Source organism: Balaenoptera borealis (assembly GCF_965194805.1).
Source record: "Balaenoptera borealis genome assembly, chromosome: 15".
Classification (NCBI taxonomy): domain Eukaryota; kingdom Metazoa; phylum Chordata; class Mammalia; order Artiodactyla; family Balaenopteridae; genus Balaenoptera; species Balaenoptera borealis.
In genome coordinates, this window is record NC_138871.1 from 47,730,951 (window position 1) to 47,753,358 (window position 22,408).

Here is a 22,408-nt window from a genome sequence, read left to right on the forward strand (position 1 = left end):
CAATTCACTAACCATAAATGAAGATACAAAGTGTTTATGAAGGTTCTCCTGGATGCACAAAAAAGCCTTTGGGCAGTAAAGAACTCTCAACAGACCTGAATCATGAAGAAAAGTTCACATATCCTTATAACTTGTGCTTTAAAGGAGATGGGAATACAGAACACATTTTTGAGAAATATTTCCATAAAAAGTGATAAAAACAGGTTTTTGGTACTAGAGGGGTATGTGTCAATTATTTGGAAAATGCATGTATGTGAAACACTTCATTCCCTACCAACATGGGATAAATGAAGTGTTGCTGTACTCGCTGGCTGGTTTACTGAAGCCATCCATCATATAATGATGCTTTCTTAGTAGATTTGCTCATCTGAAATGATAATTTGCTACATCTACAGCAATTTCCAGATACAGCCCAAATTTCCAGACAATACGAATCAATTCTGAAAAGCAAGAACTAAGCTTGCTATTGAGAAAGCAGATACATTCTCCTACACTTACAGAATCATAAAGTTGGAAAAAACTTTAGAAAACATCCTGGCCCAATAACGTTATTTTACAAATAAGGCAACTAGCTAAAGGAAGTTGAATAATTTATCCATGTTATCGTAGCTAGTTAGTAACAAAAGACCAAGTCAATCTTATGACTCCCATTCTTCCAGTCTTTCTTCATCAAAGGTCCTTATTTTAGTTTATATATAGTTGTCATTTTAGTTCACAAGTTTCTACTTAGTTCTATTGATAAGAAAACAAATCTACTGTAAGAAAAAATAGGAAATTTTCAGCTGTATTATACCATTGCCCTCTTGAATTGCATGCCCCAATTTTAAAGTGATGTGATTATGATAGTAATGATAGAATGGCTGTTATCATTTATTTCTATTGACAGTATGACATCATGCTTCCTTTATGAATTCATGTCTCTGGCATCCTTCATTTGGTTTTAGCCCCCCAAATATCTCATGAGACCACTAGGAGATCATTATCCCAAAATTATTTAGGAAACTGAGGCAGAGGGTATCTCAAATGTCCATGGGGCCATACAGTTAAAAATAAATGGGTGGTAATGCCAATAGAAAGGAAGAAGTGATAGGACCTTGGGAAACTGAAGAATACATATATACACACACTTTTCACAGATGATCTTCATTTCCTGCCATAGACTGCTGTCCTCAAATAGCAGTTCTCAAACTTTTTGGTCTCTAGACCCCATTACACTCTTAAAAATTACTGAGGATTCCAAAAACTTTTGTTTATGTGGGCTCTATCTATCAATATAGTTGTCCCTGGGTATTCCCAGGGGATTGTTTCCCGGACCCCTATAGATACCAAAATCCAGGGATGCTCAAATCCCTTATATAAAAAGACATAGTATGGTAACCCTTTCATGTCCCCGGATTCCACATCCAGGGATTCAAGCAACTGCAGAACAAAATCCAGGGATGTGGAACTTGTGGATACAGAACCCATGGATAGAGAGGGTCCACTGTATTTACTATAAATTAAAACTAAGAAACCGCAAAATATAAATTATCAGTATATTTAAAATTAATCAAAAATAAAATTCACATTAATGCAAATAACACAGCTTAGAAAAAGTAACTACGTTTTCCAAAACAAAAGTAATGAGAAAAGTTGCATGTTTAAACTTTTGCAAATCTCTTTAAAATCTGGCTTTAGACAGCTAGATTCTCATACCTGCTCTGCATTCAATCTGTTACTTGACTGACACATTTAAAAATTTTGGACTCACAGTAGTAGCTGGAAAAAAAAAAAAAAAGGACTTCATAGAACCCCTGAAAGTGCTTTAAGGCCTCCCAGGGGAATCTCAGATCACACATTAGAAATATTGCCTTACACTAAGAGAGGGAATCAGAGCAGAGCTTCATTTTAACTCAGACCAGCTTCAGATACTCATCTAAACTTTTGGAATGGTCCAAATAAAAATAACAACTAGTTGAACACCATAAGTGACTGTCTTTGGTTTCCTATTTTGGAGACAGGTCTGCCACAGGATTTCATGCTTTTGTAAGAGATTCATACCCTCCTACTGACTTTTTTCTGTGTTTAGTGCTGGGAACACCAACAACCATTGTACGCCCATTGACACTGTCATGGTCTATATCAGAGTCTCCCATCTGTCTATATCTATATCTGTCTATATCTACCTATATCTATATAATCACTGGCTGCAAACAGCATATTTTAAACTAGGAGGTTTGTGCATATACTTAAAAATTAAAAATCCTCTCTAATGTACATTCTGAGTTGTTCATTTGTTGGTAATGACCCTGCTAAAGTGAAGATGTAACCAAAATGAAGAGTTGAAGAATGACAGCTTAAATGCATGTCAGCTGTGAAGGCAAATAGACTTTGCTCGTCAAAATCCAACGCTCTCCTTAGAAGGATGGAGCAAGTCTATGAATACGTGATAGAAAGAGTTGGCTACCATGTCAAAAGCCAGGCAGGCTCATAGACTTGCTGTTTCCTTCAGGCTCTGTTATGACAACCACAATTATATGCTTTCTAAGCCTCAGTCAAGGCTGTAAGCCTTCCTGTAAAGATGAGCTCTGAAAAAAGCCAAGACTGCTCATAGGTTGCTACAGATTGTTCCAACTCCCTCCCACCCCCAATAGATCATATAGACAGGAGAGTAGAATACTGCTCTCTTTCCAAACCATAAACACACTCACACATATACACACACACTCACAGCCCTCACCCTTAAACAATCTTTTGTCCTTTGGTTTTGTGTAGGACTATCATTTCCTTTAAAAATGCTTTTAAGTGCTACCCTTTAAATTTGGGACAGCACTGGCTGCTAAGAATTTCAAAATAAATTTGTCATCGTCAAACTTGTTTACATGGATCAAGCAACACTGTCATTACATAAGAAGCACCGTCATCTGTCATCTTTTTTTCTTCCCTCTTTCTTCCCTTCCAGGTTTCAAAGCAGGGTCTATAATATTGCAAATGTATTTATGTTGACTTAAAGAGAACTGCTTTTTCCTAAAAATAGGTGGAATTTAAAGAAAACCCCCAATTCACAAACCCTCAATTCTGTAACGGGGATCAGGTGTCTCTGTAAACAGAGGTGAAATGGGAGGGAGAGTATTGGGTGTTTAGAGAGAACTATCTGCATTTTTCTTTTTTCAACTGAGCTGACACTTCATATTTTTATTTACCTTTGTTTCTTTCTGTATATCTTCAGAAATGCAAACAACTCATGCATGCAGATTATGTAAGCCACTGCTATTATTTTATGTCTTAAGAAAAATATTTCTCAGCAGGTTTGGATGATATGTAAAACCTCTTCTGCCCATGACCTAGTCTTTCTGTGGCTTTTTATATTTCTGTGAAAATGACCAAGAAAAGATTCAAACCAAATTTGTCTGTCCTAAAGTTTGACCATTTGGCCTATAGTCTATAGAACTATCATTTTTTAAACCTGAGGATACATACCATAATTTACTGTCTAAAATTGGTGTCAGTGACAGATAAAGATATTCAGGGTGGCATCAATTAAAAGAAGAGTGAATTTTCAATTCAGCCTGTCTTATAAGCACTAAGTTACTTAAAATAAACTGGAAGTTCAGAATAATGATTAATTCATTTACCAGATAGTTTATTATTGCTGAGCTAAGTATCTGTGACCCCATGTAAGTTATTTAGGTTCTTTCAACCTCAATATAAAGGTAAGTTAAAATTGCTGTTACTAACTCGATGTTTGACCTCAGACAATAATAATAAACTTAACAACTGCAACATGTTTTATGGTATAAAAATAATTTTTCATTCATTATCTTTGTGTTTGCACATTTTATCTGCCTTTGCCAGATGAAATACAGGATGTACAGTTAAACTGGAATTTCATTGAAAAAATAATTATTTAGTGTAAGTATGTCCCAAGTATGGGACATGCTATATTTTCCTTTGCCTAATCTAACAATTCTGTATTTGGAGAAGTCAAGGCTGAGAGAGACAGGCATTTTACCCAAAGTCATCAGGTTCTTTTGACTCCAAATCCAGTCTGTTTTTTCCTATACTACCACTGTGCTTAGATTCTCTGAACCTCAATTTTCACAAAAAAATTTAAAAAGTATGGGAGTGGATCTAACCCAGGTAACTGTTAAACTGCCTTCCATTTGCAAGAGGCTATGTTCACAGAGATCTCATGAGGGCGTGTGAAACAATGCTACACATATTATTAGATGGGATTAGGGTCTTGGTTGTAATCAACAGAGTACTTCTTAACTCATTTAAGCCAAAAAGGAATGCAGAAATACTAGGTATCTTACAGGAAATCCAGGGAGCAAGAAAATCAGGTTTGGAGGTTGCAGGGCAATGAGTAATCCCCAAATTCACCATTACAACTAGCCAGTGAAGACCACAGTGCCCCTGGCACTAGGCAGAAGCTCTGCAGATGGCCCAGGCAGGGAGTGGAGCACTCTAATAGACACCGACCACTGCCACCTCTGCAAGATCCTGTCTCTCAACCACCTTCCACCATCCTCACCAGGAAGGATTCTGTGCATAGCGTCCTTCCTCCTCTGATTCTTCTCTAAATTGAAATCTTGAATTACGTCTAATTGGTGTTGCCTAGGTCACATCCCTATGTGTTAACTGCAAGGGAAACTGGAAAAGCGAGTTCCTGTCTTTTACCCTAGACAAGAATGACTCTTACAGTGGGAAATTCCCCATACATAGAGATGGTGTTTAATAAGTACTGGACAGCAGAGAAATTATGCCACATGTAGACTTTAGAAACATGTTGAAATGTTACATGCTTTGCCAGAATAATTGTGTTTGCCATTAGCAAATACACATCATACTCATTCCCATCACACATATACATGTATCAGCTGCCTTAACCCAACCTGTTTTAAATTTTCCTTTCCTCTCAAATCCTAACAAAGAGCATACATATTTTATTATATACTGAATCTTCATCCATATAGCAAACCTGACATAAAGCACCAACCAATAAATGCAAATTACCATACTATCTATCCAAATAGCTTTGAAAGTCCCAGAGAATCTGCCCCGTGTAGTTTTCCAGATCCCCGGATTTCATTTCATTGTAGGGTAGGAACATGCCTCTCTTAGAGAAGTTCTAGTCACTTTAATTTCCAAGATCGCATGAGTGTTTGCTTCTCAATTAGCATCCTGAAACCTGAAAGTACTGACAACTGTTAATCTTTATTGTGGATGAAGTTTGTATTTTAAATCCAAGGTCTATAAGCTTCTCTATGTAAAGTTTTAAATAATCTACACTTGTGGCTCTTGTAGGTTTATTCTGCTTGTAGAACTGACATTGTAAGTGCTATGCATGGGCCATGAGAAGAAAAGACATTGCAAAACACACACTGATTTTCTGGAGACCAGAGAAATCCTAAAAGGACTAGCAAAGACTGGATGCCCATATATAAACTACTTAACTACCTCATTACTTAAGTTGAACCTATTGCCTTGCAGTGGTCGCAGACAACATTCCTCAAAACCCCTCTCTTTCTGGTGCTGAGATAAAGAATCTCATTTCAATGACAGCCTTACTGCTTTAAGTAGATTCATAGATTCCATTAGGGTAAATAAACTTCAAAGAGAAACACATGTATTTTTTTGAGTTTACCTCAAAAATAATTTTTGATTCTTAGAAATTTTATCTGAAGAAACATGGAGGAAACAACAAGTTGGAGCTGAAAAGAGCTTATAACTTTCTTCAAAAGGTCTTTATTTCCAGCTTAAAATGTGTGTAGTCCTGCACTCTGAAAAGAAACAAACTTGAATTCAACAGCATTTAAGGAAAACCCCAAGTTTTCTTTAAAGCTTTAGTTCATCCGTTTCGACTTGGGTGTAAATTGTACAGGAATAGATTCTTTGAGCGAATTTTTTTTCTTTATAAATAAAGAAAACTATGCAGACTGCCCAGTTAATACATTATTTCTTTTGGTAGCTCTGATTTAGTGGAGAACCTCCATCTCTTGCCATACAAATAGGATAACTGAATTTCTTTTAACAGCCCAAGCTCTCAAGTCATGCACAATTGAGTCAATACTACATTACTAACCTCTCCCCCAATAAAACTTTTACATTTTTCCTATTTTCTTTTTTAGGTAGAAAATAGAACATGTAAAAGCTATTTATACTAAATTTCCTCATTAATTTATATTAAGTGATCCCCCAAGATAAGGAAATTCACATTAAGCATTTTTATCCCCCCAATATAATCCTGAATATGAAACTTTGTTAGAGCAAAAAACCAAGTAAGTCTTGAAGACAAAAGAAGTTACTGGAGAGTAATCACTAGTCCTTAACATATGAAGGGAAGTAGATGGGTATTTCTGCTAGTTAGCTAGCAAACAATTCTTCACAGGAATATATGGTGGGAAGACTGTGGTTATGGACTGATGGTATGTGTATCAGTACCCAATGTCTGCTTCCTGGTGTCTTCCTGAGCCACTCCCCATCCTTGGTGAATTTGTCTGTATAAAGTTTATAATAATCTGAAATTTTATAAGGATGTCTTCATCCCAATACTTCACTTGGACAACTTGACAAATACTGATACAATGAAAAACATGTATGTGAATTTGTTTTCCTTGCTGACATATGAACTGGGTGTTCATTTGTGAAGTCATTTGCTCTGAAGGAGAAACTCCATCACTGGGTCTATATGTGAAACTAAGTAGAACTTCAAGTGTTCTCAGGTGGCTCTATTTCTATGTAACACAGGTAAATCTACCTACTCAGATGTATTTGTAGTTTATGTTTTCCTTAGCTTTCCTGTATTTTCAACAAAATGTCACAAGTTTCTCAAAAAGCAATTAAAAACACAATTTAATCACTGATACCTGTCAGTGTTCATTTCATTATCCCATGTGCCAGACATATTTATGAAGATGACAATTATTTATCTCAGTAAACCTGTTTCTGTTCAAGGAGCAATCAAGAATAGGAATAAGGTCACTGTGTACTCTAATATGCTGTGACAGCTAACACATCTTCGTATGCAATGCTTAGGCACCAGGGATGGAATTTAAGTGTTGGTACCAGCATCCCATTTCTCAAGTTTGATATATTGTTTGAACTTTTAAAGGCTTTACTATGAATGAATTTTCTACAGAGGTAATTACAACAGTTGGGCTATGTTTGTTCTGGTTGTTAACTATTGAATTCAAAATATATTGGCACCCAATTGCTTCCTTTTCTTTAACTATGCTAAAGGAGATACTGATAACCAGTAGATCAAGAGTGATAACTATATGCTATGAGACTGAGGGGTATACAGAGGCAAACAGAGGTATGCAGAAGTATGTAGCCTGACTTCTGTTCCTGGCATGCTCAAAAAGGATAGGCAAGGGCTGATTGATTTTTAACTGCAAAGTAATGATTTCCTGAGCCTCTCAGTCATTTGTCTAACTATCCCGGCTTGGTGTTTATCATCTCCCTAGAAGACCTGATTGAATGTGCATTTCTGAAAGCTTCAGAGATTATTAAAGTCCAATTGTCAGCCCATAAATCATTCTAAGTTTTTATATTATATGACTCTGAGGCATCCATGCTACTAATTGCAGATTTCCTTCTAAAGCTTTTATGATAGCCAAAGTGCAATTTTTAATCCCCCTGTGACTTAGTCAGCTATTCATAGACTGAGTAATATCACCATCCAGGCTGTAGGAGAAATTGAAATTTTGTTTGAAGGCTAGCCAAATTATGGATTACTGTAGGATCTGCCATCTGATTACCTAATAATTTACAATATTAGCTATATACCTGTAACCTTATGATATCCCCCCTTTATGTTTTCTTTATTTCAATTATTTCCAAGGTTTTTAATTTTATTTTTTCCTAAAATATTCACCAATATCGTATCATCATATTCAAGATAACAGAGGTTCAATTCAAGAAATGTTTATTGCAGCACTACTATAACCCAAGAACTACCCTAGGGGATCACGGTTTGAAAAAAATCAATCAACTGTAATACACACAGATGCACCAACCATAGAATATTCTGCAAAGTGATGAGTGCTATAATAGCTGTTGAGGGAAACAGAACCATGGAAGCCTCCCTAGAGGTAGTTAACCTTAAGCTAGAAGATGTGAATTCCTCTTAGGGTACAAGAGATATAGAGGAGAGCAGGATCTGTTTGGAGAAATAGTGGCCAAAGCAGAGGGCTTTACAGCAAAGGGAAAGCCAGAATAGAAGCTGGAAAGGGAATCAGGGACTCGTTAAAACCAATTATAGATTCTTCTTGGTCTTGTTATTTTGGAATCATCCCAGCCCTATGTATTCCCTTCCCAAAACCATAGGGAGCATTATTAGTTCTCAGGATGCCTATCTAGATTGGTTTTCCTATCTCCATACTAGTCATTTGCTTTTTTCCTTCTTTCCCTTAACCAAATTCAATTTTTTACCCCATGGGCAGAGTGATCTTTCCCTTAACCAAATTCAATTTTTTACCCCATGGGCAGAGTGATGTAAGATGTAAACCTGATCATGGCACTCAGTGTCTCTGTAGCTCCCACCTGCTCTAGCCCATGTGTTCTAGCAGGTCATACATTCCCCTCCCCTCTATGACCTGGCACTTGCTCTCTTTCCAGTTCCATCTTCAGGGGATCTCCAGTTTGCAATCCTTGAATTCAGCATGTCCTCATACTTCTGTGCTACAGCATGTGCTGCATCTCTAAACTTGAGAAACCCTCCTCTCACCCCTGAGTCTCACTGAAAGCTGGTACTTTCAGGGAGAGGGCCTTCTTGGGCGGGGGGTGCTTTCTAGAATAATAGAAACACACAGCCTCTTCTTCTTCTCTGCACTTACAGCACTCTGTATGTACTTCAATGAAAGCATTTATCCCACTGATTATAATTTTTTTTTTTATCCCTCTCCTTACCTTTTAGTTTTTTAAGGCTAAATAGTTCATCCTGTTCATTATTACCTCACCAAGAGCTAGCAACTGTTCCTGGTCCATAGCAAAGGATTATTTTATGAACAAATGAGTGAACGTTAATATTTGAGTCAAAGAAGAGAGAATTTCAAAAATGGAGGGACTGAGTCAACAGTCATTTTACACAGAAAGGTCAAGGAGAATTAGGGTAAAAGTTATTAATGATATTTTCAATAATAATTTCTCAAATGATCAAGGTGGATTGAGAAGTGAATTGGTAATGAGGAAGTGGCCACAGGAGATCTCCTATACAGTATTTATAAATTGACCATATCTGTAAGACACAGAGGAAGAAATTAATAAAAAGAGAAAGATAGAAAATACAACACAGATGGGATAATTGATGGGAAATGAATCCGATGGAGATAAGGAATAGCATCAAACTACATTTGGAGAGATTTGTCTTGTAGAGTAGAGAGACTTCTTAGACAAGTGGTAATGCAGTACACCACTAAGGGAAGAAACAGGTAACTTCACAAGTAGAAGAAATGGGATTTGAGCATTTTTGCACTTCTGCCTTATGTCTTTATTGTTTGTTTCATTGTCTGGAACATAATAATAGTTTAATAAATATTTGCCAAATGATTATTAACTAAATTTTAAGAAACAGAGGCTCACTATTGGAGTATGAGGACCTAAGAGAATCATAAAGATTTGGAGAATCTACAATTGTGCATCCAAGTGATAGCTTGGGTGGAATAAAGCTTAGCTCTCCATAATATCTATCCCGTACCCATATAAAGTTCAAGTAATGATAGTAATAATAACAGGTATTGACTATGAACTGTCTTTCAATCTTAAGGTACTGAAAGTATCTTCAGAAACTTTTGCTGTTTTCCTAAATCTGTAATATGCAAACTAAATGAACAAAGAATGCTATTATGCAAATTCAAGGCAAGTCTCCTAACTTCTCTTTCCAAATAGATTATCAGCCTTATGTTCTTTCTATATAGAAATGCTAGAACTTCCTCTGAATAACCACCATGGAACCAAGTGACAGAATACACTAAGGTGGAGCAAAAACTTTATAAGCAGCATAAGGACCCAGTTAAAGGTTGACATCTTAAATCTGTAATGATATCAATTAGCAATGCTTTAAAATTGTCTTGTCTGGTTCTTGGTAGGGCAAATGGTAAGGGTCTAAAGCAGGGGTCCCCAACCCCCGGGCTGCAGACCACTACTGGTCCGCAGCCTGTTAGGAATCAGGCCGCACAGCAGGAGGTGAGTGGTGGGGCAGAGAGCGAAGCTTCATCTGCTGCTCTCCATCGCTCCCCATCACTCGCATTACTGACTGAACCATCCCCCCGCCCCATCCATGGAAAAATTGTCTTCCACAAAACCGGTCCCTGGTGCCAAAAATGTTGGGGACTGCTGGTCTAAAGGATTTGAGCATGCTGGTAAGACCGGCTGTGGGAATCCATGAGGAAATTATGCTTAATAAATTAAGCATAATTTATTCTGCTTAAACTGGAAATTTAAGACTTTGAGTTTCTTTGGCCAGAATGTCAACAGGCAAGTTAGATAATATTTAGGCAACGAGTAGAATGGGTCTAGCATGTTGTCTGTGACAAGCACTTGTTTAGGTTTATCCCTACCCTCTTTCTACCAGGTGGCTGGTTGCTCTTATCTCCTATTGTTTCTCATGGCATCCAGGCTCAGAAAGACCTCTTATCATGATTATAAGTCAAGACAGGCATCTGAAGTTATTGAAAAATAGTTTAGAAAAGCCTGTGGATACTTTCTTAGCATCCTTTCCTTTTGGTTAGATTTGCCCTAACTCATGCATTATATTACTCATTCATTCAACAAATATTTATGAAGAGCTGACTCTATGCCAGACACTTTTCCATGTGCTGGGTGCAACAGTAAACCAAGAGGCAAGATCCATACTCTTATGGAACTCAATATTTTGACCATGAAAAAAAGATTCTAAATGACTACACATACACATAAAATTTTTTAGAAGGTATTTTTATAAGTTAGTAAGCTAAAATTAAAAAGAAGACTGTGGGGATGGTAAGGGACTGTGTAGATTAGGTCAAGAAAGAGCACTGTGAGAAGCTCAGATGTGAGCTGAGAACCGATGGATACCAAAGAGGCATTCACATAACAACATGAATGTAGAACATTCAAGGCAGAGGTAACAGGCAAGGAATGAGCTTGCAGTGTGGCTGGAGCACAGGAAAGAACGTGCAAGAAAGGAAACGTGCTTGGATCACAGTGAGTGAGGGAGAAAGTAGTACTAGGTAAGGGCAAATGAGAAGACACAAAACAATTTTCTTTTTTGAAACACCGTGCAGGCTATGATAAATAGTCTGAATATATTCCTCCCTAAAATGGAAAGCCACTAAATGATTTCAGCAGAGGTTTGATATGATTTGATTTGCATTTCCACCACTTTAACTTTCACTTTAAGAAAGGATGTAGAGAAGAAGTAGGGAAGCTATTGTTAAGAAGCTATTGCAGTAGTCTGAGAGATAGATGATGGCAGCATTGTCTAAAATAGTAGAAAGAAATAGATGAATTCAAGATGTTTTCAGAGAGAGAATTGACAGGACCTTGTCATCTGCTGGATGTGGGTATGAAAGAAAATGAGAAAACAAAAATCAGTTCTAGGTTTTTAGTTTGATGTTGAGCTTCAAAGAACAAATAGTGTCCAACCATTCTAAAGACACAAAGATCTACCCGAGACTCTGAGTATACCAATTATGATAGTAAGCTGACGTCCTTTTTGAAGCTCTTCCTCCTGTGTTTCTTATATCTTTAGCATGACCTAAATTCTAGTGACCTCAGTTGGAAATGCTGTAGTCATCTGGGACTTCTCCACTTCTTTCACCTACCAAATCCAGTCTGATACACCCAGTTGTGTAGATTACACTTCTAAAATGTCTCTTAAATATTTACCCTCTGCTATACTGCAATTGACATTGTCCAGATGTGCTCAGAATCTTCAATGGACCATTGCTTAGTACCCCCAATGTTCTACTCTGCCTCCAGGTTTCCTCTTCTCTGCCCATTCCCATCAAGCTGCAAGCTGCTGCCACAGTTGCCTTCATAAATCAAGGATTGGATGTATTTATATACTTACGTGAAACAGAAATCAGATATTAAAATGTGATGACTCCCAACTTGTGAGTTAAGGCTAAATTCCTGAGCATGCGACATAATAGCCTTTTCCAAGGACATATGATTAGAACAATACCAATCTCTGATAAAATTTTAACTGGCCAGAGAAAGAATGAAACATTAGAACTTCTATATCTGTGTGTATATCCTTTTCAATTGAGTGATACGTTTGTCAGTTGTCCTTTCTTGAAAAGGACCGTACTCTATTTTGATATTGTGTTCTTTGGATCTGTTCAAAGATTTCCAGTCACTGGTCAGAAGACACCTCTTATTAATATGTGTCAGGTCCAAGGGAGTTGTAAGCACCCGGGACACCAGTGGGGATGAGTCATCTGAGACAATGTCAATAGTTGCTACTCCAGCCACAAGTGATGCAAGGGAAAATGACCCCAATCAGTAGAGAATTCTTCATCCAGAGAATGTACACAATGCCAGAGAAGATACTTTGTGAGAAACTGAAAGACACCATAGGACTCTAGACCATTGTGTCTTCAGAGATTTAATATCATCTGAGGTTCTGTTTTAATAAAACTTTCTGTTGCCAAAGCCTGCTAAATAGGTTTACCAATTCAAGAGACATTTGGGTGTTCTGATGAGTATTTAAGAAGAGAGTATAAATTACTGTAAAATAACTAGTATATTCTGTGTCACAGGTAACTAAGTGGCATCATTTTATTATATTCAATTATATTATTGCATTTTCTTACGAGTTTTTTAATACGTGCAAGTCCTAATTCTTTAAATAGTTTGTAAATCTGTTTTTAGGGCATGGATATTGTCAAATATTTATCTATTTTCCATAAACATTCTGAGAAAATTAGGGTTATTCTTGAACTTTTGTTGAGTTTAAACCAATTGCTTCCAGGATCGAATAACTTAAACTAGAATCAGCTAAAGTCTTACTTGGAATTAGCAGAGAGAAAACACCAGAAGGAAATGGAAGGAGGATCTCTGAGTTATAGGAAGGGTTACAGTAAGAAGAAGGTGAAAGGAAACACACCAGAGATAAATTTGTCTTACTGGACAAAGTAGTAAGGGGTGAGCCTTGGGAAGAAATATACTACCTGGTCGTTCTGAGATGACAAGTCACCAAGCAAGGTTTATAAATAATAAACCCATACGAAATTATAGAAACAGCCTGCTGAATTTACAGCAAAATGAACTGTGAGTCCTCATGAATCTGTTTCCAAGTTAACCCGATAAAATTACCCTTAATTTAAAATTTCACAGTCACTACCACATTGGGTGCACATTAGAGGTGCATCGGGTAATTACAATTTTTTAGCATTACGTACAATTTAGACCAGACTCAGGCAATGCAATGTAAATCCTTTCCCTTGAATCTGACCTTAACCACAAAGTCTAATTATCTAGCCAGGACAGTTAGCAGGGCAGAGAGAACACATTATCTAGAGCAGGTTTTTGCAAAATGCCAGTTCACTCATCATTTATTGGCTAAAAAGCAATCTGACCTTGGGTGTGAAGTCATTTTCTGAAAATCATCTTGGAATCCAGTAAATCCACTAGAAATTTAGCAGAAATTGAGATTATGAGCACCAGACACATGCTTCCTAGACACAGCCTGGCATGATAGTGCAGGAAATATTTCTTATGTTAATATTCTGATGCCAGCAATCACTGCAGACATGTATTTGCATTCAGAATGTGCAGTCACAGAAGCAACGTGATCTAAAAGCTTGTTGTGTGTTAAATGACTCACAGTGTTTCACAGACAACAGGAAGTTTCACTTGCACAAGGTACTAGAATTAATGCGTCAAGATTGGTGACAAGCTCTTAAGCTGATACATACATCAAGGAACTGAGGTCCTCATAACCAACCTGTCATACTTGATTATGTTCTGGGAAAATGCCCCAAATACAAATGTGACTTTATTAAATCTAACATATTAAATGCAGTCTGCTGCTAAAAATTACTCCCATTTTTATATAGGACAATGTATTTCCATAAACTATATAATGGAGAATAATTTAAACAACATTAACCATAAAGAATTTGCAGAAAATATTGTTATAATTTGCATTAAAATGTCATGAGATCAGAGAGGCTTAGAACAGATGATTTGATGGAGTCTTATTTTCCTGCAAGTCCATTTTATTTGAAGTAGGGTAAACACTGCCTTAAAATATTCTCTCTCATAAACAGAACACCTCAATCTTAAGAGTTCCTAATGTAGATATTCTGAAATTGTTCATTTGCGATAATGACAAAGAATACAGAGGGAAGAGAGAATCGTGTTCCTAAGGTAGAAGAAATTACCAGATGCTTGCTCTCTGTGGAGTTGGTTACTAAAACCAATGTGACAGTGTGATCTTGCCAGACTTCAGTGAATGAAGCATATTTGCACAAGGGCAATGTCAAAGACCCTGAGAGAGTGTGAGCCAACATCAGCACTAGGTCCAGTGTCCAGTGACTCTTCCTCAGGAATGGAGACTGACTCATGAAAGCTAGGTGAGCTATTAATAGTCAGGTGTCAGGATTAAGGACTGAGCAGCATCTGGTTGTGGAAGGTGCAGAGCAATAGGACTGGGTGTGGTCAAACCTTGAACTTGACAAGTCCAAAGGGGTGGGAAATGTGCAGTGGAAAAGGCATATGGGACCAGGGAGCTATGATGACTTACTAGTTGCTGTCTTGGGCCACTTGAGCAGAGTGACTTGATTCTAAGTGTCATAAATGTAGGAAGTCAATACAGAACATGGCTGTAAGAGCAGAGGTTTTAACATCAGAAGAACATTAAGCTCTCTCATGTATTAACTTTATGACCTTGGGCATGTTGCTTTACTTCTCTAAGCTTCAACTTCTACATCTGTAAATGGAATCAAACGTGTTGGGGTCACAATGAAGAAGCTACATAAGCACTTTATATAAGTGGCATATTTGAGTGCACAATAATAGTAACTTCTATTAGTATTGTCTTTGTGCTCCTTACATCAGCCCAAATCACAGTGAATTAAGACAAGATTGATCCCAAGCCTGGGATGACCCCTGGCTCTGTGGACTTAATAGACTCCACCTATGTTTAGGGGCAGGTTGAGTGGCCCAGGCAACCGTTAGCTGTAAGGTCTTTCCAGGTACTGTGGGTCTCCTTATAGGTTGCACTTTGCAAACACCTTGGGAGCTTTATAAAAACTGATCCAGTGGTCTCAGTTTCAGAGATTCTGATATGAATGATGTCAGGGGTGACCTAGGTATCAGAATTTTTCAAAGCTCCCCAGCCAGGTGGTTCTAATCTGCTAGGAAGACTGTTGTCACCATCTTGGAGAACAGCCAAGTGAGTGGAAGGACCTCTGACAGACTAAAGATTTCTCTAAAAGAGGCTGGAGTTATGCAGACAGCAGCTATTTAAACCAGCCCTAATAAGGAGGTGAACTTAGAATTGACTGTAAATTTCATAGAAAAAGAAAAAATCAAGAGAGATGAGGATATTATTAATTGGAAAGTTTACATTTCTTCAGCATCCAGGTAGGATGATTTCTTATGAGGAAAGTACAATAAGTTCTAAAAAGTTTAAAACCTGACAAGTTGTATACTGAAAGCGAGATAAATGGAGATGGAGACAGGGATGGGGACACTGACAGACTAAGATAGAGATAGGGACAGAGAAGGTCATCAGAGTCTTGCAGACGACCTTAAGAATAAGTAATCCCTGGGTGCACCAAACATTGCAAGTTCTGTGTTTGATGAATTTATACTTCAATCCTAAATACTCCTGTGATTTTTGAAGTAGATTTAACAGTGAAGTAGTAAGAGACCTGGAAGTACTTGATGTGGAAGGAAAAATAAAAGAAAGAAAAAAAGAGAGAAGTTCAGAAACAACAGCAGCAGTAGCAAGAAATGACGGGCTATCAGTAGACTGAGCAATGAGAAAGCAACAAAGGATTGAAGGTAGAGTGCCAAGAAAACCCCAAACTTAACATTTTAGAAGGAAGCAGGAGAAAAAACAGAAAGGGAAGAGGCTGAGTGGCAGTATAGGTAGGAAATCACTCTTCTTGTTTTCGGAGGGGATTCTGATTAGGATGGGAAATGTGCCCTCTCCCCCTGCCGAGAGGCCGTCATTCCTAACACAAATGTCTTCTCCTTTATTAGCAGGTGCCAGGGGACTTAGCAGCCCTTCCACATGTTCTTGTCTTTGAGTCTCTAACCAGAAGCACTGATATTGGAAAGACAATAAGCAAGCAAGGGCTGATGGGTGAAAGCTCCCTCAAGAGTAAGTAAGAAGGCTGAATTTGGGTCTCAGTTTTCAAAGAAGAAAGAAATCTAATCACTTCTTAATCTCTGATTTTGGCAATCGGGACTTGTTCTCCCAATAGATTCTTCTACAGATCTCAGAGCTATAAACCTTAAACTGCTAACAACAGCCTTGCCTCTGCAGTCCATCTTACAGCCCCAAGGTCATCTGTGATTTGCATAATTAGCAGTTCTAATTTATTTTTTTCTTCAAAAATGAGAGTTGTGATAAAAATAGAAATATTATAATATTCTTGTTCTTCAAATGCTTTTCATTCTAGTTTGCAATTGTTTTTAGGTACTAGAAGAGTATAATAATTAGGATCCATTATCAAGATGATTGGAACACTGAATCACTATAATGACCTCTGTCTGTTTAAACAATAGTGGCATGTTCTTATAAATAATAGTTTTATAGCCATTTCTGGAATCTAAATTCAAGGAAGCAAAATAATCCTATCTTGCTGAGACAGATTATACCTCCAAGAATGGAATTCTTTTTTAGCGAGAAAGTTGCCAGTGTTTTCCTTCAGAGTAGCAAGTGAAGGGTGATCACACTCCAACAGGGTCACTAGATGTCAGGACCCACCCCTGCCAGATGCTCCAGTACCCCTGGCACCCACTGAGAAAGGAGAGAAGAACTTTGTACACGGTTTACCAACTTCTCCACTAAATCACCAACTTCTCGAAAACCACAGCTCATTCTCTCTCTCCGGGGAGCAAGTAATAAAAGAAATCTTGTTTAAGGAATGATTTTCCTTCATCCTATTTTTAGAATCTGTGCAGTGAAATGAGGGTTTCTATATGAATATTTTTTCTGACTTCCTGGCCTACCTGGTTACTTATTTCAAGATTTTCACCATAGCTCTTCCCTTTGGAATCCATGTAAAGATGACCTCCCTTTAGTGTATTTTTCTCAAGTTTCATTGAGGTATGATTGATACAGAACACTTTATAAGTTTAAGGTGTACAAACTAATGACTGAATACCTGTATGTATTGTAAAATAATTATAGTAAGTTTAGTTAACATCCATCAACTCACATAGACACAAATTATTCTTTCCTGTGATGAGAACCCTTAGCAACTTCCAAATATACAATATAGTATTGTTAACTATAATCAACATGCTATATATTACATCTTCAGAACGTATTTATAAGTTTCTATCCTTTGACCACCTTCACCCAATTTCCCTACCTTCATCCCCAGCCTCCAGCAACAACAAATTGGATCTCTATGAGATTTTTTTTTTCAGATTCCACCTATAAGTGATATCATGCAGTATTTGTCTTTCACTGTCTGATTTCACTTAGCATAATGCAAATCAAATCAAACATAAATGCAAATCAAAACCACAAAGAGATATCACCTCATACATGTAAGAATGCCTAACATCAAAAAAAAAAAAAAAGTGAGAGATAACGAATGCATTCAAGCATGTGGAGAAAAGGAAAACTCATGAAGAGTTGGTGGGAATGTAAAATGGTACAGCCACTATGGAAACCAGTATGGAAGTTCCTCAAAAAATTAAAATTATAACTACCATATGATCCAACTATTACAATTCTGAGTATATATCCAAAGGAAATAAAACCACTAATCCCAAAAGATATCTGTATCTCATGTTCACTGCAGTATTATTTACAATAGCCAAGACATGGAAACTACCCAAGTTTCCACTGACAGATGAATAAAGAAAACATATAATTACATTTATGAAAAGAACAATATATATAAATAGTAGAATACTATTCAGCCATAAGAAAAGAAGAAAATCCTGCCTTTTGCTACAATATGGATGGACCTTGAGGGCATTATGCTAAATGAAACAAGTCAGACAGAGACAAATCCTGTATGATCCTTTAGTATATTAATAGATGAGGGAAAGTGAATGAGAAGAGGGGTTAGCGTTGACCATCATGATCCCAGATCACTGCAAGTGCTCTCTGCTCAGCCACAGATCATTTCTTCACTGCTACTCACAGCCTAGGGCTCACAGCCTCAGACGCTTCCATGCAATGCTGTAATAAGACAGAGTCCTCTGCAGGGCTGGCGTCCCCAGATAGGCAGGCCTCATTTTTAGGATGACCATACATGCTGGCCTGGTTTTTGCTGGTTGCCTTGACATAGCTATTAATAGTACTTCCTTTCTGTAAAATTGTCTCTGCTTGAAAAACAAAGTATCAATATATGGTCACCCTACTGATTTCCCTTTATACTGCCATCCCTCACTTCTACCTACACCACCACCACACAGAGCTGTTAACATATTCCAGATTTTATTGAATAACTGGAGGAACTTATAAAGAGTAAGTTAAAGAATTTCAAACAAAATCTGATACATATGATTTTTCGTATAGTCCAACAGAAAAAGACTGAATATATTTTACTTTTTATAGGGTCTACCCATGGATGTACCCCAGTTCCTAATATTTCTCCCATCCTGAGTTGCACATAGTGCTCTGTGTATGTGCACATGTGAAAGTAGAAATGGGATTGGTCTCCATGAGCTACTCCTATCAAGTTATTCTAAATATACACACAGTCTTAACGCTATCATATATGAAATGTTATCATATATGAAATGCAGACACAACTTTAAGACAGGTCTCAGGGGCTCCTATTCCAACCAGGTTGCCACAATGAGACGCTTCTGCACAGAACCTTGTCCCCTCCACCTTCCACACCTGCTCTGAGAGCACCATGACCTCTCCACAGTGTCAGACCCCACCCAGCTTCTCATGGGAGATGGTCTCACTCCAGGCACCATCTCTCTTCTCCTAGAAATACTCACTAAACAGAGTAGTACCCATTTGTGCATTTCCCAAGTCTGATTTATTTAATATATTATTAAAATATCATTGGAGGATGGAGAAGAAACAGAGTGCTGAGCAGTGCAGCATGGATTTTGCTGTATTAAATCCAGTCTCCTTTGAGGACATATCAATGGGAGTTGACTTTGTTGTTTCTCAAAACATCCAGCAAATAATTGTTGGAATACATCCTCACATGCAAATGAACACAAAACCATCTCAAGATAATCATCACTCTCACAAATAGCACAGTCTAGATTCAAAAGGAGAGAGAAAAACAGTGGACGTAGCACACTATATATTTTATACTGAAGGATGTCAGTTTCATTTCCCTCTTCTATTTTCACAGTATGTCCCCTTCAAACTGCAAAGATTAAGAAATAAACATAAAACATTACAGAATCCCTGAATATCTCCTCCATTAGATTCACAAAAATTCAGCTAATGGTTGGTATTACAACCTGGGAGGACCAGAAAAAGTACGTCCAGAGTGCCCTCTTACTCTGCAGCTACTGCCTAGAGGAGAGATGATTTCATTTATACTGTTATAATATCACAAAAATGTTTTTAAAAATCACATTTATTTCCCTCTCCATTTTCTTTTTTATTTCTGCATTTTATCTTCCATTTAAACTACTCCTACCTTAAGCACGTTTACATTACACATGATGTTATGTGTGGTCAATAGGCAATGCCATTAAAAAGAGAAAAGGCTTACTACTACCTAATGCTTTCTGTTGCAAAGATACAATTATATTAAACCTATGTCCAATCAGGCAGATGAGCCAGATTTAATATCATTGTAAAAAAAATTTATTAACACAAATTTTTCATTCCTACCGAAAAGGTGAGTCAGCACAGGTGAGTAAATAAGACACAATGAAGTCAAAGAGATATAGATTAAAATCCTGGGACTGCCAATTACTCCTGTAACACTGGGCAAGTTACTTAAATTTCCCTGAACCTCAACTATCTTAATTTAAAAATGGACATAATATCCCCTACTTTGTAAAGTTCTTAGGAGAATTAAACAAGAAGGCAAATAAAAAATATCTAACACTGTGTGTGGTGTCTGCCACTTCTACTGCCAAATAGGTCACTGCCCAGTGCCTAAGGGACAGTCTTACCTGGTTGCTTGACCATATCTCAAACGCAACATGACCAAAAATGAGTCTGTTATCTCTTTTCCAAACCACCTCCCCTTAAGAAAAATATTTCGTGACCAATATTTGTGAATCATCAGTGGCTACTCCTTTTCCCTTACATTATATCCAATCTATTAGTCAGTCTGGGGTCCACTTCAAAACAGCTTTAATATTTTCTCTCCTTCTCCTCTCTGTATCCATGGCCACTGCCTTAGTTCAGATCTCCACAATCTCTCTCTGGATTACCACAATTTTCACTTGTTTTTCCGCTTCGGTCTTTACCCTTTTTAATTCACCCTCCCAATTCTCCTAGAGTGATCTTTTTGACTTGCAAATGTGACCACATACTTGCCGTCCTTGAAATAATTCAACAACTCCCCCCCGACTTGCCTATACAATGATTTTCTGCTTCTTAGCCTGGTATATACAATATCTTTATTGGCCCTGTTTTACCCTCATTTTTCCGCTACTTCTTAACAGAATGTGTCACACTTCCTGAATGTGTCACACATCCTGAATGTGTCACACTTGCTCCAGCCTCTGGACCTTTGTACATGCCATTTCCTTTAAAATGCCTTTCCTTTCTGCTATTGAGTTGTTGAACTTAAATCGTTCTCTGAAAGATTCCACCAGGGTCAACTGTAGAGTCTTATGATCCTAAGCTACTCGTAAATAAGTTTGCTCTAGCTGTATGTAATGATCTAAGTGTCTTCTGCCTAACTAAATAAAGAGCATGTGCTTTTTGTCTTTGAAACTTCAGTACCTAGCACAGCACCTGGCACCCTGCCAGATTTACTGCCTGTTCTGAACAAACACGTGAAGGAATGAGCCAGTGGAAATGCAAACACTCATTTATTTAAACTGACATGTGTCATAGGTGTAATTGTAAAAGAAGGGCTCGTAGTTGTGAAGTGGAAACGCTGCAGACACATAAACCTGAAGCCTGGAAAGAATAATAACTCCTATACCGAACAAGATATGTCAAAATGACTTTTCAGTGATTTAAAATGCACCCAGCCTGTTTTGGTTCTGGGAGATTTTGCTTCTGTGCTTATCAAAATGCATATGTCTAACAAAGAACGCACAGGGCTGCTATCGGTTACCCTGTGTTGACATTCTAGGAAGCAATATGTCAGTGTGGAAAAATATACCAATGACTCAAAGGCTAGGGTGATCATAATTCATTCATTCAACAAATATTTCTTTGAGAACCTAACATATACCATGCACTGATTTTTCTATAAAAAATATTGTTTTTAATGGAACCAGTGACAGTTGATATACTTCAACAGCCAAAAAGACTCCAAAAGTAATGTATCTGGAGAGTACTGAAGTGCTGTTTACTTCCTGTATAATTTTTCCACTGCCCTGAGCATAAATCCTCTTCCTAGGGAAGATTACAGTATGGCAAGACCTTCCTGTAGTTCAGTCTCATACATAAAGAAAACATGGTATACCTAGGTGGGATGGTGTGGTGGGCATTCCCTAGACCACCCCCAGGTTCAGTGACATCCTAGAAGGACTCATGTGACTCAGCATATAATTATACTCATGGCTAAGATTTAATACAGTGAAAACATACAAAGCAAAAACAACAAAGGGAAAAGACACATAGGGGGAAAGCTTGGAGGAAACGAGGCACAAGCTTCCAAGAGTCTACTCCCAGTACAGTCACACAGGACGCACTTAATCCCTCCAGGAACAGGAGACTGGCTAACCTCAGTGTTAGTAACCATTTAAAAATCTAAGGGGGAGTGGACACGCTGTTGAAACATACTACCAAAGGAAAGCACAAGTGAAGTAACGTGAAAAAATACAAAAATCTTGCACTGCAATACAATTCAGATCCCAAAGCATCATAGTTTGTGATTCTAATTCACTTTAAGTCCCAACATTTCTAATTCTAAGAATTATCTTCTATTTCTCCATAATTTATTTCTAAGAATAGACATGTATAATATCCCTCATGGATGCATTTGTCAATTCTGCCCTCCTTTTAGAAATAACTATATTTAATGCAGTTATTTTTTACATGACTAACTGGATCTTAGACAACAGATACTACTGGAGTCCTCTTAAAATAATAAACACTTAACAACTATAGTAGGGGTGAGCAAACTACAGCCCA